This window comes from Rana temporaria, chromosome 3, assembly GCF_905171775.1.
Source record: "Rana temporaria chromosome 3, aRanTem1.1, whole genome shotgun sequence".
NCBI lineage: Eukaryota > Metazoa > Chordata > Amphibia > Anura > Ranidae > Rana > Rana temporaria.
This window is the reverse complement of record NC_053491.1, coordinates 28,702,194-28,714,328: the sequence shown is the minus strand read 5'-3', so window position 1 is coordinate 28,714,328 and position 12,135 is coordinate 28,702,194. Positions and strand designations below refer to the sequence as shown.

Sequence of the window (12,135 nt, the reverse complement as noted above, 5' to 3'; positions counted from 1 at the left end):
TTTCTTTTAAAACAGAGCAATACACATCGCCAATTCTTTAAACCCATAGATCACAACATTTTTAGCTTAAAACGCCATATGAGACATTATTCAAGATTATTCTCAACTTGGGAATATCTTGCCTTCCTCAGGTGGTATGAGCTCACCACTTTCCTTGTCAAATGTAGAAGAGGCCTAAATCTAAAATGTCCCTTATGATACCCTGTCTGAAATGTGTGTACCTTCAAAACCATAATTACTATAACCCAAATGTTAAATCCACTTTGCACTGCAAGTGCATTTGGAGGTGCATTCGCTGTATATCTGAGGGGGGGCAAATAGGATACCCAAAAAACATTTTTTAATCATGCCCATGATTGGATGTTACAATCAGCAGAGCTTCCCCTCATTTTTGCAAAATAATGTTCAGCGCCTTGTACTTGTAGTGCACATTTTGAATAATGTCTAAAAAAAAAACACCCACTGTGTATTGTTATGGAATATTAAATCTCCATGTAGGCAAAAATTCAACAACATTTGTTGAAAAGTGATCATGAGGGAAATTGAAGGTTTGTGTCCTCATTTCTGTGTTTCTTCACATTTTGTCTTTGAATAGACAAACAAAAAATCATTATACCAAAATGTAAATGTAGGACCAGATGCAGTTCCGTTCAGTTTGGTGTGCATTTTTGTGTGCGTCAAAAATGCATGCACAGGCCCGGATTCAGAAAGACTTACGCCGACGTATCTACTGATACGCCGTGTAAGTGCACGGATGCGCAGTCATATCTATGCGCCTGATTCTTAATACAAGGTATGCCTGAAATTTGGCTTCATCCGATCGACGTAAGTTTCCTACACCGTCGGAGCCTGGGCGCATATTTATGCTGGCCGCAAGGGGAGCTTCCATTGATTTAAGCGTTGAATATGCAAATGACCGAGATACGCCTATTCACGAACGTACTTGCGCCCGCAGTAGTATACGCCATTTACGTAAGGCGTACGTCCGGCGTAAACTTATTCCACCATATAGGAGGCGCAAGCCATACAAAGGTATGGACGACGGAAGAGCCGTCGTATTTTACGTCGTTTACATAAGTCGTACGTGAATGGGGCTGGGCGTAGGTTACGTTAACGTCGTAGGCATTGAGCCATCGTATCTTAGGGAGTATGTTCGACGTGATCCTGACCATGCGCTGTTCGTTCGGACCATCATTTGCATGGGGTCACGGTTCATTTAAATGAAAAACGCCCACCGTCCACCTACTTTGAATTAGGCGGGCTTACGCCAAATGATTTACGTTACGCTGGCACAACGTAGGGAGCAAGTGCTTTGTGAATACTCAGCTTGCCTCTCTGGGATACGTCGGTGTAGCGCATATGAGATGCGCTATGCCGGAACAAAGAAGAGCCGATCTACCTGAATCCGGGCCACAGTGTTTTCCATTAATTATCTAGTTAGCTCTAGTTCACATCATGCAGTCATTTTCTGCACCGGAAACTGACTACATGTTGTGAACTAGAGCCAACTAGAACCATTATAGAATACATGGAAAACACTGTGCATGCATTTTTGACGCACACAAAAATGCACACCAAACTGAACGGAACTGTGTTTGTTGTGAACTGGCCCTTAGGACAGTGTTTCTCAACTCTCCTTATCCAGGTGCATTACCAGGGTCCTATTTTCTCGGCTTTCCACTTTTGCCATAGGTGCATTGTCCATTTTTGTATGTTAAAATTTTACGTTATTAGGTTTATACTGCCTACAATAAATAAAAACGGACGTGGTCGAGCACCAGGAGAAGGGGAGTGGAGAAACACTGACCTGAGACACTTAAAAAACACATATTGTAATTTGGTGTGAATTGTCATGCGATTTGAGAGGTAAAATCGCAGGAAAAGTCACATCATATGAAATCGCAGTAATTCAAAGGAAGTAGTGCGATTTGTAAAAAAACATAAATCTGAGCCTGTGCTTCAAAGTATAGTTACATACATTTCAAATAAAATAAACAAAGACAGGAGGTAACAATTGAAAATAATCGTACGCCAAAAAATGTGTTAACATTTTCCTAACAGGTCGTAATAATCCCGGATTCGTCTCTGAACACCAGTGGCAGCCTCCTTTAGTTTTTCAAGCTCTGTCATTGCCTGCAGCATATCAGCACTGATCTGACCAATAGTGCATCCTGGTAGTTGGTGGCCTTGGGAGAAGATAAGAAATTAAAATGGGAATGATGGTCAAGTGGCTGAGGCAACAAAAAGATGGGCACATTATTATTCATGGCTAGTTTTGGAAAATACTTACCTAAACTTAGACAGCCAATCTTGGTTGCAACCTGCTTGCTCTTCATAATACACCTACACTACTAGGAATGTACACACTACAGATACTCTGGAAATATAGGGCCAGGTGCCACCTCTTCCTTCTACATGCTAAAATGTTCAATGCACTACATAATTTGCTCCTGTGTTGTGTGCGTGTTTGGTTTAGACATCTAATCAGTAGACATGTCTCGAATTTTGAAGCCAGATGTAAATTAAAATACTTACTGGGGCAAACAACAGGCTCCAAAGTATCATCTTCTGTTTGATGAACTCCTCCACCCTCTGCATGTCTGGTGTCTGGGGATGTGCTGTCCACTGGAGGCTCTTTGCTGGGTCCAGCGCTATGATCACACTCCTCCAAATGTTGGTGCTGACCACACTTACGATCCTCTAAAAATAAACAATACAACATGCATGAAGCCACCCCAAAATGTAAATATTTTCCATGAATCCCTTTTGCTGTTTTTTAAGTAGACCAACCTTGCCCTGGTGACAAGGTTTGCTCAACACTAGTGCACTACACTATGAATTATTGAAATCGTAAAAATGCATTGTAACGGGAAGATGATGTCATTTAAAATGTATGAAGAAATGTCTATATGGCTACATTGAACAACTCATGCAGATGACACCCATCACTCTTGTTTGCTATGGCAATAGGGGATATATGATGAGAATTCTAGCAGGCGTGACTCTGTGTGACTCTGATCCACAGGGCCTCTCCTCTACCCATGTCTACCCTGGAAATGCGTCATTAATGGGCAGTGATGAGCCACGCACATTACATAAAGTGTAATGTACCCCTTAAGTTACGCCCTGAGCCCATGGCCTTTGTTCTACCTAGAAACACCCCTGTCGGAGGCTAATTTTGATTTTTGCTAGTTGTGACTTATGTTTTGGGGGTGATGCTGGCCCTGTTGTCTCCCCTGTTGGGGCCTGGCCAAGGGAAGCCTCCCTTTGTCCCCTGTGGTGTCTTGTCTTGTGTCTTTCTCTGTGCCTTTGACCTGTGGAAATCATTACATACAGTATATTAATTATTACACAAAAGAAGCCTAGCCAGAAAGAACAAGTTTAAAATTATTCAGATCTGCATTAAAACTTTCATTAACTTCTTCTTTAGCCCCCCCCCCAAGAAATAAGCATAAAAAACTTTGATCCATCTATAATGTACAGACACATAATTATACAGTATCATAAAATGTGCTTACTTTTGTTTATAATGGTGTGGTGAATGGAGTCCAAATTTTCTTGCTCTCTGTGTTTCAAATCTGAACATTGTTTGCGAATTTGATCTTTTGTTCGTTTGACCCCATATTCTCCTTCCAATACCGCGAGGACCTTCTCAAGAACCCAGTCTTTATGACTGTTGGGCCTATCATAGTTCTCCATCTTGCAGTCATAATCATATTTTTCAAAAATGCGCACCATCTCCCCCTTGCTCATGGGGGTGGCCTTGTGTTTTCGATAATCTCCACCACTGCGGGGCCTGTTCGTTTTCGTTGATTCCGCCATCATGTTCTCCCTCACACATGTTCCGCCGTGTATGTCGCATGCAGAATAAAGAATGTGGTCACGCCCCAGCGCCATGACGCACGGAGAGCGGAGTTTCACGCATGGCTATAAAAATCAATAACGAGCGGTCGATGTACCGGACGCATGAACGAAGCCATCGTTGCGACTCGAAGTGAAGCCGAAGGGATACGCGAAAATAAGGTAGGTGACTACATTGTGACACTAGTGGTTACTGCAATATTTGGCTTATAGATCAAAACCTATATTGTAAGCAGGTTATGAGCTAGAAGCAAGCCATTATTGTTTGTATTGTATCCTTTATTGCAGACATCTGCTAAACTTGAGCCCAAAATGAAGGGGGGGAAACTGAATTCATGCGATTTCATCACCTCTTTTATCGAGCAATACAGATCGCACACCTGTCTGTGGCAGGTCAACCATAAGGACTATTTGAATAAAAATAAAAGGCAGGCAGCAATTGATCAAATGGTGGAATTAGCGAAGACCGTGTACCCCAGGGCAAACAAAAATCTGATAAAGACCAAAATTGGGAGCCCGAGGAGCACGTTTGTCAGGGAGCTCAAGAAGATCGAGGCATCTAAAAGATCGGGAGCAGCAGCAGACAACGTTTATGTGCCCAAGCTGTGGTACTTCACCAGCCTGCTATTTTTGAAGGACCAAACTGTGCCACGCAAACATCTCTCCACACTACCCTTCACATCAGCAGAGGCCACCGATACTGAGGCAGATCCTATGCAGCATGAAGAGCTCAGCTTGACCCAGGTATAGCATTCTAGAAAATATTGTCATTCAAATATACAATGATGTTAATGTGTTGTTATGATAGCTCCAAAATTAGAACATAAACAAAGTGAGTTGCATATCAAATAGACAGTAGTGAAATAAATAGATTTGGACAAGAATGAGAAATGCTAGAGCCATAATGATAGGCTTTGCTTTTTGGACATTCAAGTTGGAAAAGTAATGAGCTGAAAAGTGTTTGGGATTGATGGCAACAAAACTCAAATGATGCTCCTTTTTCACACACAGGAACTTGGCAGCCAAGAAGAGGCCAGGCCCAGCAGCCAGTCAACTCAATGCCAAATCCCTACCCTGCACACTCCTAGAAAAAGGGCCAGGAAGAGCCAACATCTGGATGGGGCCACAGCTGAGTTTCTTAGTAGGGCCACATCGGTCATCACCACAGCACCCGATAGTGCTGAAGGCTTTGGCTGTTTCACAGCCAATAAGCTATGTGAGATTGATTCAGATCAAAGGGAGCTATGTGAAGGGATCATCATCCAGCTCCTGAGCAAGGCCAGGAAACGGGAGTTAACCCCTAAATCCCATGTGTGTGATTTGGACCACACACCTCCACCTCCTCAACAACAGGCCTACCCACCCCAGCCAACCTACCAACCTCAGCCAACCTACACACACCAGCCAACCTACCCACCCCAGACAACCTACCCACACCAGCCAACCTACACACACCAGCAAGCCCACCCACCCCAGCAAGCTAACCCACCCCAGCAACATGGGGGTCAGTGGCCAACTCAGACCCAGGATTTTAGGGGCTACTAATTTTTGATTGAAGTTTCTGTCTTTTCTTTATCTTTTTTTGGTTCGAGTTTTTGGTGGATAATTTGCATTTGGATTTAAGAAATCTCAGTTTGATGACAGAAAATATGTCTATTATTTGTTGGATTTTATTTATGTTGGGAATACCCAAGAAACAAAATGGCCTCAGCTGATATGGATAGAAGTGTGGAGAGTGTTGTGCGTGGTTCAGTCTGGTATGACAAAAATATCAGCCTATTGTAGTACCACAGCCTGGGAACATATATGTCTTCTGCTGCTGCTCCCCATCTTTTGGAGTCCACAATCTTCTTGTGCTCCCTATATTTTACGTACTGCTCAGGTTCCCAATTTTTGAGCTTAAAACATAATTGATGTATGCCCTGGGGTAGAGGCTTTGCCAATTCCACCAGTTGATCTATTGCTGCCTTCCTGTTGATTTTGATATTCCATTCTTTTTATTATTATTTTTTTAAATAAAATGAAGATGATAAAAAATCTTTGATTATGTGTTGAAATTCTAATGTCAGTTTGTGAGTAGGCAGGTACTTTGCTAAAATTAAAGGGACACAAATAGAGTAGTTGGTACTTTGAGCATAATAAATATAGGGGATAATGGGGTTGTGCGAACTTGACCCACAAAATAGTCTAGAAATGTGTTTAATTCATATAACCAAAATACACTAATCCAAAGTAAAGACATTTGTTTTTACTCCGTCAGTATCACCAGCAAAGCAGCTTTTATGACATTATATAAAGAAGAAGAGAATGTGCGCTGCTTTTCTTGACTTCAGAACTTGCCGCGTCACGAATGTGCACTTTTAAATACGAACGCTAGTATTTATTAGACAGAACGCTTCCGGCTTGTCTTTGCTTCTGAGCATGCGCATTTGTACTTTGTACAAAAGTCTGATTGCTTGCTGTACACATGGTCGGACTAGGCAGCATCGGACTTTTGTTGACGTAAAGTTTGTCCGTTTGCAGACCAAACTTTTTCTCCGATGAAACCCGATAAAGTTGGTCCGATGGAGCGTACACACGGTCGGACAAATTAAGAAAATTGCAGATTTTGAAGTTTGTTGGCAAAAAGTCCGACCGTGTGTACGGGCCTTAAGAAACCCCCTCAGGCCAGAAAAGATGCTGCATTTTTTGAATCACAGAGCTGACTTCCTGAAAATTCAATCAGTCATATCTCTTAAACGGTAAGAAATTTCACAAATTTCATGTAATAACTGTTTAGTGTTTAGTGTGGTGGTTGTACTAATGAGGGATTTTTTAACCACTTAAAGCGGTGGTTCCCCCTTAAAAACGACTTTTTCTTATTCCACTGCCCCCCCACATTCCATCACGATTAAGGCTCTTATTATTTTTTTCATGCTGTACATACCTTAGTACAGCATATTCACCCGTGCATCCGGGTTGCGAGTCCCGCGGGAGTGGGCGTTCCTCACATGCTGTTGATTGACGTTTTGCCCAAAAACAAGCTCCCCCCCGTCGCGTAAGCCGCGTCACGGTTGGCAAAAAGAGCCGAACGGCGAGTCGGCGCTATACTGCGCATGCGCATCGCCGTTCGGCTCCTTTCGCCAATCGTGACGTGGCTTACGCGACGGGGGGTGAGCTCGTTCTTGGGCAAAACGTCAATCAACAGCATGTGAGGAACGCCCACTCCCGCGGGACTCGCAACCTGGATGCACGGGTGAATATGATGTACTAAGGTATGTACAGCATGAAAAAAATAATAAGAGCCTTAATCGTGATGGAATGTGGGGGGGCAGTGGAATAAGAAAAAGTTGTTTTTAAGGGGGAACCACCGCTTTAAGGACTGCCTCCTGCACATATACGTCGGCAGAATGGCACGGCTGGGCACAAGCACGTACAGGTGCGTCCTCTTTAAGTGCCCAGCCGTGGGTCGCGGGCACGTGCCCGCGACGCGCGCCTGTGACCCGGTTCGAAGCTCCGTGACCGCGGGACCAGCGGACCAGATCGCCGATGGAGTCCCGCGATCGGTCCCTGGAGCTGAAGAACGGGGAGAGCTGTGTGTAAACACAGCTTCCCAGTTCTTCATTGTGGCGCCATCATTGATCGTGTGTTCCCTTTTATAGGGAAACACAATGAATGACGTCACACCTACAGTCACACCCCCCTACAGTTAGAAACACAAATGAGGTCACACTTAACCCCTTCAGCGCCTCCTTGTGGTTAACTCCCAAACTGCAATTGTCATTTTCACAGTAAACAATGCATTTTTAATGCATTTTTCGCTGTGAAAATGACAATGGTCCCAAAAATAGGTAGAAGAATACGTATCGGCCTAAAATGAGGAAAAACATTTTTTTTTATATATTTTTGGGGGATATTTATTATAGCAAAAAGTAAAAAATATTGCATTTTTCTCAAAATTGTCGCTTTATTTTTGTTTATAGCGCAAAAAATAAAAACCGCAGAGGTGATCAAATACCACCTAAAGAAAGCTCTATTTGTAGGAAAAAAAGGACGCCAATTTTGTTTGGGAGCCACTTTGCACGACCGCGCAATTGTCAGTTAAAGTGACGCAGTGCCGAATCGCAAAAACTGGCCAGGTCCTTTAGCTGCCTAAAGGTCCGGGTCTTAAGTGGTTAAAATCCCGGAGTTCTGCTTTAAAGAAATAGACCACAATCTGGGTGCACTGACTGTAAAATGTAGAATAATGAAGATCAGGAAAGTTCATAACCTGGAGACACGATGTCAAGAGAACATTAATCTCAGACCCGGAAGGGTAGTGTCTCTGTTCTATTCTTTGTAATTTCTCCAAAACTCCAAGCCAATACAACACTTTAATCTTCATTATTTATTTAAATACTTCAATGACATTCATGGGATCCAAAAACAGTGATTAGCACAGAACAGTATCATTAACTCAGCGGTGCTACTCACCGGTTATTTTAAGTCACTGACTTGGTAAGAGGCTTTACTTTACAGCTTACTAATCACACATGCTTTTTCTAAAGTATTGCACTTGAGCAAATTGCTTTATGCTTAGGTAAAGCTGTCTGTGCATCAGACAATTAGCATGTGTGGAATTTTCAGCAATATGGTGTTTGATGCACTGGGCTGATCTCCACTGGCATTAAGATGTAGGTCAAGTCCTGTTGTTTCCCATGCCACACACTGCATGGTATATACAGCGCTATCTGAGCCAAACATGATGAAGCTAAAGAAAGCTCAGCATAAGGGAAATTGTATGTACTCGTTTTTTAAACCAGCTGCATCATTAACATTTTTAGTTTATCTCAAGAATGCCCTAATTTATCCTAATGCACTGATAATTTTTGTCATGTTTTTACAGCAAAAAACTTTGGAGTTTTAAAAAAAATTGCATAGCCATTCATCCAGCAAATATGCATGTGCAGTATCTCACAAAAGTGAGTACACCCCTCACATTTTTGTAAATTTATTACCGTATATACTTGAGTATAAGCCAAATTTTTAAGCACATTTTATTGTGCTGAAAATGCCCCCCTCGGCTTATACTCAAGTCACTTTTTTGCGCCTGATCTCCTGGACTTTGGGGACACGGTACCAACCAACCGTAGGTCCCCTGGACCCCATGGCACACATGTAGCCCCACTCTTCCTCTACAAGTGTGAAAAGTTTGTTGTCCGGGGGACCTACGGCCGGTGAGCACTGATTTTTCAAACTGGGCACCCCTTTCATAGACTCCCATGTTAAACGGTAATTTCTCCGGTGACTTTGGGGACTGGTTACCGGACGGTCATAGGTCCCCTGGACCCGGAACTTGGCACACATGTAGCCCTATTTCTCCTCTATAAGTGTGCAATGTTTCTTGTCTGGGGGACCTACGGCTGGGGAGCACCGATTTTTCAAACCCAGCCACCCCTTCCATAGACTCCCATGTTAAACGTCAGTCTAGTCATGGACACAGTGAGGCATGGGCATAGTGAGGCATCGGCACAGTGAGGCATGGACACAGTGAGGCATGGGCACAGTGAGGCATGAGCACAGTGAGGCATGGACACAGTGAGGCATGGACACAGTGAGGCATTGACACAGTGAGGCATGGACACAGTAAGGCATGCACATGGACACAGTGAGGAAAAGTGAGGCACAGTGAGGCATGCAGATGCACACCCTAGGCTTATACTCGAGTCAATAAGTTTTCCCATTTTTTTGTGGTCAAATTAGGTGCCTCGGCTTATATCCGGGTCGGCTTATACTCAAGTATATACAGTATATCTTTTCATGGGACTACACTGAAGAAATTACACTTTGCTACAATGTAAAGTAGTGAGTGTACAGCTTGTTTAACAGTGTAAATTTGCTGTACCCTCAAAATACCTCAACACTGTCACAAACTACGGTGAATAAGAGTGAACCACAACTGCGGTTAAGGAAAGAGTTTAATGCACTTCTCTATGCTATATGATTTATCAGTACTGGACCCCAGGCGTCACTCTAATCAGAGAAAAAGAGTTTGGGGGTTCACTACATCATTTCTCTCACATATAGGAATGCGTTTAGCTACTAAAGGTAGGGGTATTACAACATACCTTCACCCAGTCTGCTGGGCTCTGATGAAGAGGTCCTTGTCGCCTCGAAACGGGTCAGCTGGCAGTGAATGAATGAATGAATGAATGAAAACTTATATAGCGCGGCACATGCAAACTTAATCGCCTCTGGGCGCTTGTTGTTCCTGTCTCCTTTGGTATCAAAAGAGATGCGTTTTGATCTTTCTCCTGAATGCTAAGTGGTTCTCCTCCAACCGCACCTCTACCCCCCTATTCTGGAGTGTGGTTCGAGGGGTATCTACCACATCGTCGTTGAAAAGCCTGTTTTACCGATTCTCTTGTGAGTAGTTTTCTATCACCATTTTTATTTAATAAATTGTCAATGGTAACACACTAGGCTGGTGCGCCTTTCTTTTTCTTCTTTTTTGCTGAATGCATATGATGTATGTCTAATCTGTGGAGCACTTCCTCATCCTCTGACTCAGATAATGATGTATATCTTCCCACCATATATGTCTTTGTCTTGGGGTTCAGAGGTTGTTTATCTTACACCTTCTTGCTACGGCACACTCGTTTAAGATGGCCTGTCTTACCGCAATTATGCTGGTCCTTAAACCGGCAGACTTTGTGGTCATTGGGCCAGATTCATGTACAATGGTGCAGATTTGCACCGGCGTGGTGCATCATTTTTAGACTACACCGGTCCAGAGCGGAGCGGCAGTTAGGTGATTCAAGAAACTTTTTTTGTCTACGATGCCCCAGCGCGGCGAATTTTAGACGGCGTAAGGCGGGGTAAGGCCAAATGGGAGTCACCCTATGCTAATGAAGTGCCGACCGTGGCGCAGGGGTCACGCCGGGGCGCATCATAGACCGCACATGCTCAGTGACATCCAGGGGTAAATGCCCCAATCTGCACATGCTCAGAACTGCGCCCTGGCGTGACCCCTGAGCTACGCCGGCCCAGTACAAACGCCCAGTCCACAAATCAGCCCAGACTTCCACCCTGCAGGTGCAAATGTACTGAAGCTTTTTTTTCCAAGCTAGGTCGTTTGCATTGTGGTGGGGCAGTTATGGCTGATGAGGAATCCTCAGGTGGGCGGATGACCAATTTCAGCCCAGAGGAGAGGGCTGTAATTATTGAGGGCCTCTCCCAACATGGGGACCGCCTCTATGGGCCACAGAGTGGCTGCCCCTGGCATGTTGGCACACAGATGTGTTGTCCAGCAAGTGTTGTTGCTCAGTTCGTTTGTAACGCAGCTGCTTTAGCTGCTCTCCAGCTGACCTCTGCAAGTTTGGTGCAAAGTTACCCCTGCTTTTATGAGGTGTAACTTGGCGCCGGAAATTTCAGCTCCGCGCACCAGGAGTAGCCTGCGCCGGTCAAGCTTAAGTTGATGAATCGGCCCAAAAACCTCATTTGCATATTTAAAACACAAAAACCATGGCCGCGCCAGATCCGACCAGCGTAAATCTGCGCCAACGCCGTGCCGGCGTGGAAAGGTTACACCGAGGCGATGAAGTCTATTTGGAGGCGTAATCTGGTTCTCTGGGTACAGCGCAGCGATCCGCCGGCGCAAATCTGCACTTACGCCGCGCATCTACCAAAAAAATGGTGTAAGTGCTTCATGAATCTGGCCCATTGTCTGTATTCCCACCACGGTAGCAGGCTGACTCCTGGCTTGGTGGGGGTCTGTAATTCCAGTTTGCGGCAGTTGGCTTGACTGCTGTTCTGAAAACTTCCTGCTTCACCTCTTCCCTTCTGCCCTGGGGGTTAAATTCCTCTGTATCTTTCACAGCCATTCCATCACCGAAGCTTAATTGCCTTTGTAAGGGTAAGGTCTTTCTCTGTTAACAGTCTCTTTTGGCTAGACTCACAATTCAGTCCCATGACAAACTTATCTCTCAGTGCAGTAGGTAGGTACTCCCAAAAGAACAGGTAGAGGCTAGTCTGCAGGGCGAGCACATAAGCTTTAATTTCTTCACCTGGCTGTTGCTGCCTCTGATAGAACCAATCTTTCTGCAATCTCTAGTGGTTTAGGCTGGAAGTGATCCACTAACAGTGTCAGGACCTCTGCCAATGTCTTAGTTGCTGGTTTTACAGAGGAAAGGAGATCCCTAAGAGTGTCATATGTCTTAGCACCAACCACTGTCAGAAATACTGCTACTTGCCTGTCGTCTGGGATGGCATTTGCACTGAAATACTGTTCCAGTCTCTCAACCCAGGAACTCCAGG

General features: G+C 44.3%; 1 protein-coding gene across 1 annotated transcript in view; it reads left to right on the top strand.

The window, feature by feature from the left end:
• ST8SIA2 (ST8 alpha-N-acetyl-neuraminide alpha-2,8-sialyltransferase 2) overlaps positions 1-12,135 on the top strand; it is a 510,945-nt gene that overhangs the window by 462,205 nt on the left and 36,605 nt on the right. The window lies entirely within an intron of this gene.